The sequence below is a fragment of the Panthera leo genome, chromosome D1 (genome assembly GCF_018350215.1).
Source record: "Panthera leo isolate Ple1 chromosome D1, P.leo_Ple1_pat1.1, whole genome shotgun sequence".
In the NCBI taxonomy this organism is placed as follows: Eukaryota; Metazoa; Chordata; class Mammalia; order Carnivora; family Felidae; genus Panthera; species Panthera leo.
Window position 1 is genome coordinate 8,315,003 of NC_056688.1, and position 4,998 is coordinate 8,320,000.

General features: G+C 42.6%; 1 long non-coding RNA gene across 1 annotated transcript in view; it reads left to right on the forward strand.

Annotated features, from left to right (window-relative positions):
• Positions 1–873: 873 nt before the first annotated feature.
• Positions 874–4,998, forward strand: part of LOC122200113 — a 13,065-nt gene continuing 8,940 nt past the window's right edge. Inside the window, exon 1 of the long non-coding RNA XR_006193723.1 lies at positions 874–1,807. This is a non-coding gene — a long non-coding RNA (uncharacterized LOC122200113). The remainder of the gene's footprint in view (positions 1,808–4,998) is intronic.

Sequence of the window (4,998 nt, forward strand, 5' to 3'; positions counted from 1 at the left end):
TAACGTTGTGCACTATAGAAGCAATACAAAGAACATGGCCCGTGCCTTCCAGAGAAAACACAAAAGCAAGAGTTAGATACTTGAGTCACTAGTAACTACAAATATATTTGAATCACACTCAGCAATTACAGTAAGTTTTCAATGCTGGTCTGTCATGTAGAGTGCACTGGAATAGATTCATGCAGATCTCAGCTCTGCCTTGAGCACTTGGCCAAATCACTTAACCTTTCCATGCTTCTGTGTCCTCATCTAGGAGTCAGGCAACGATTTCCCAGTGGCTGATGACACCACAAACAGTAAGGCCAGACTTTATATGCCTTCTGAATCTGATGAAGCCTCTGTATCAGACCACCAATTTTCATTAAAGACAGGCACATATCCTAAGAAATAAGGGATGCAATTACCAAAACCAGACTACAGGAGACTTTACAGGATTAGCATCCCAGTTTCTTTTTTAAAACACTTCAAAAGATAAGAGATGGACAGGATACATAGAAAAGACATAAATGGCATAACAACCAATTGCGATCTTATTCTGATCTCAATTTCAAATTGTAGGACAAAAAAAAAAAAAAAAAATACCTGAAGCAAAAGAATGTAAATGGTGTGATTCTATCTATATAAAGTCTGAAAATAAACAAAACTAATCTGTGCTCCTAGAAGTCACTGTAACATTTTGTTTCTTTATCTTTGCTCTCATTCTGTGGGTACGTTCAGATGAGATTTAGTGACTTGTGGAGTGAAAGTGTGTGCACTTTTCCATATGTGATCATTCAATAAAAAGTGTTTTAAATGACATTAAGTCTGAGTCCCATAAAGGTAAATCTTAAGAAAGTTAATGAAAACAAATTATCAACTTCCTTTTAGGTTTGTCGAGGAAGGCTTCATGGAATGATGGAATTGTTTGAAATCATTGAAAAACAGAAGAATCTTGCTCAGTAAAGCTGGATGCAAAGGGCATAAGATTTCTATCGTATGTGAAAGCAGACATAAAGGCCAGGAAGTTGGGAAAATGAAGAAAAAGTAAATTTCAAGGGATATACGCACCAAGAAGGGAGGAATCAAAAATATAGTCTGTATCAACCTGGAAACTGAAGACAAAAACTGAAATTATCTATAATTATATCCATATCCATAGAGACATTATGCAAAATAATCTTATGTTACATAGGCACCGTTGCTCCCATGGAATAAGCTGTATTTTAAAGACGTGGTGACTTTAAGTGGCTCTCACAAGGACGTTGGCTGGAATGGAGCATTAAAACATCTGTGATCTTCTGGCTCTGCCCCTGTGTCTGTTTCATAAACTGGCCTTGTCAAGATGAAAAATGTCATGCCATCCACAACCTGAAGAGGCATGTCTGCGAAAGGACAATAGGAACAGAGTCTGTCACTTCCCCTCATTAGATATACAGACGGATTATTTCTAGTACTTCTGGCCAGATTGTTTTGTTTCAACTCTACCTGTGACTGAGCTATGGGTGCTGCTGAAAATTTTACACCCATAATACAAGCATTCCCCCTCACGCAACAAGTCAGCACACAGTTTATGGCAGATATTAATTACGGCGGTTTTCCTTTGTCATTGTACCTCTCTTTGACGTAAGTAAAGCCAGTGACTCAGAATTCTGGGCCCACATCATGGGGATGTGGCAGCACTAACAGAAAAATGAACAAGCCCGGAGATGGGAAAAATCTGTAAGAGGACTGATTTAAACAGGAGAAGCCATCTGTCACCAAAGACCTTTCTGCCCCCAGGCCCGCTGATATCAGTCAGAAAACAAGGTCACAAGGCTCCAGGACCAAGGTGAGTGAGACAATCATCAGGGTACAGAGTTTGCCAAAACTTCCGTGACAGAAATTCTCAGACTAGTCCTCAATAATTGAAATGGTCATGGGGCACCTGGGTGGCTCAGTCGGTTGGGCATCCGACTTCGGCTCAGGTCACGATCTCACAGTTCGTGAGTTTGAGCCCCACACGGGGCTCTGCGCTGACAGCTCAGAACCTGGAGCCTGCTGTCTCCCTTTCTCTCTAACGGTCCCCCACTTGAGCTCTGTCTCTCTCTCTCTCTCTTTCAAAAATAAATAATAAACATTAAAATTTTTTAAACGTATTAGAATAGTCACCTTTCACACTGAAATACTCACCTTGAAAGAAAACACATTTTCAGAGGAAGGGGGAGGAAGAAAGGAATGAGGAGTTCGTATTTAATGGGGACAGAGTTCCTGTTGGGGAAGATGAGAAAGTTCTGGAGACAGATGGTGGTGATTGCACAACTATGTGTTTGTACTTGATGCCACTGAACTGTGTGCTTCAAACTGGTTAAAATGGTAAATTTTATGCCATGCATATTTTGCCACAGTAAAGAAAATTACAAAAAGAATCGTGAAACAAGAAATTGGCAGGTCATCAGGCCGATTTTTAAGAAGTCAGGAAGAAGTCAGGCTCCAGAATCAGACTGCCGGTTTCAAATCTGGGCTTCTAACCTCCGGCCTTCGTAGCCCCAGGACATTAGGCAGATCACATAGTTGCGCAGGTTCAGTTTCCTCATCTGTAACACGGTTTCATTATAGCATATAATTTGTCGGATTGCTGAGAGGAGTAAGTGAGGCAATCCACATCAACTTCCAGGTACAAAACAAGTGCTCAGAATCCCTTAACTATCATGTCAGCATCATTCCTACGTCGTCCTTCTTGTTGACAAGTAAACCACTACCCCGTGAGAGGCTTCCAGAAAGCCCTCAGGAGCTGGGAGTGTGACCACTACACATGTAAATCAACGGGAAATTTATTAAATGCCTGTTATAACGCAATGCTCTGCTAAGTACTGGGGAAATGAGAGCAAACCAAAAACACACCCTATGCTCTGAAGAAGCTTACAGTCTCACCGGGGAGACGAAGCCTTTACACGAAGCATTTCAACATTGCCGAGCAGGGAGCGCTGTCCCAGCCTTCCTCTGGGGTCACACCCGAGCAGACAGAAAGCCCTTTCATGAGTGGCCCACGGGGGCCACCCCTGGGCTCTGAAGGGTCCATTCTGCTGGGCCCTCACAGTCTTCTGGCTGGACTAAAAGTTAAATTTACATGAGACAGATTAACAGGAGAAAAAGTAAAATTTTATGATGTGTACACAGGGAAGGCCTGATTGTGACATTGAGACCTGAGGAAATGACCAAGGCAGGTCATTGTCCTACATTTGAGACAAAGAGACCATAACTCTGTGAGGATTTGATAGGACAAAAACAAAACAAGACAGAACTTTGGGCGTTTGGATTAGTAAGGAATTCTGAACAGAATTTGGGTTGTGGTAGTAAATTAGTAAAAAGTAACAAGGGTGCATTGTTCATACGGCTCTCAATTTCCCATTTCTGGTGAAAAGGTTGTCTCCTCACCTCCTGGTAAAGAGAAAGTACCTGTTACATGGGAGTTTAATTTCCTGCTTTCAGGGGGACACAGGGGCCTGAGTGTTCGTGCACGGACTGTCTCTTAAGTAACTTTGATTCAAAATACTCAACATGCCAGCATGGCACGCTTTGGGACGGCTGCCTTGGTCCCCGCAGCCCACATCCGACGTCACCTCTTGCAAGTGCCCGAACCTCTCTGAGCCTCAGTTTCCCTGTAACTCAGATGGTGCTCAGATGGTGCTTTTGACAAAATTAATGAGAATTTAGGACAGGACTTAGCACAGATTAAGCCTTCAATACATATTACCTTATTTAATCAACAATCCAATGAGGCTTCCGTGTATTCTCTATCTAGGGCAAGAAGGGTGAAGTGAGTCAGTCAGAGTGCAGCTAGGACATGGCAGAGCCGGGATCCCAACCCCAGAGCAGCAGCCTCAGAAGCCTGTGGCCTTTCAATGGTACCATAGCTTCCCGTGTGGTGTTAGTGCCACAGCGTTCTAAGAGTAATTCCTGCAGCAGCTTACGTGGTGGTTAAGGTAACGTCAGTAGAGTAATAGAAAACGCTTTGTGAACGAGAGAAAGGTAGGATGTTATTCAAATCAGTTTTTGTCAGCGAGAGACAAATTTTGTCAGCGAGAGAAAGGTGGGATGTTATTCAAATCAGTATGTAATTGGGGATTAGCTGCCAGTCGGTTTAAACACTTAGCATGCCTCACATCCTTTCATCTTTACACCAACTCTGAGACATGTGTTATTAAGCCCATTTCACAGATGGTTAAACTGAAGCCTGGGGCGACCTAAAGGCTTGTGGAATGTCACGAGGTTAGTAAGAGAAAGGGTTGGGATTCGAACTCAGTTCTGTCTGCTGTGAAAACCACTGTCCTGAATCAAAGAGAAGAGCTGTCTAGATGAGGGGGAAACCATGAACTCCTCACCAATTTGTCGGACGAATAGCAGAGGCTGGGTCTGAAATAAGCAGAGCGAGCTCAGGAGTGTGGGTGGAACGCAGATAGAACACAGGTGGAGAGGAGACCAGGTAAACAGGACAGAAATGGGAAGCGAGAGTTCGGGCAGATGGAGAAGTGACAACCTAGGCATGACGAGCCTTTGTGTAGAGGAGCCTTTCACTGTCATCTTCCCTTTCTCCCTATGAGCCTGGGCAGGATAGTCCCTATTTTCAGACCTATTTCTTTTTTTCTAAGAATCCAATTGAACTTCTGTGACTAACTCCTGCCAGATAATGAATATCTGGGGTGATCCAGGAAGAGTTCATTCACCTCATCAAAGGAAATGGCTTCATCCTAAATCAAAATTGAACCTGACTCACTATAGAATCAATAATGGGCATGGCCAAAGCCATAATCATGTCCTTGAAGGCCAGAATCCCTGACACCACCCATTAACAGGACACTAGGGCAAAAGTTCAGGGATTTTACTAAGAGCCACTTTGAGAATATGCTTAAATAAAAGCCTCTATGAATATGTGATCTCATCTTTATAGACATAAGGCCTTTGAGAGAAAGTGAATAGCTTTTGAATACATTTAATTTTAATTAAATTGAATACCTAAATACAATTTATTGTAGAGTACAG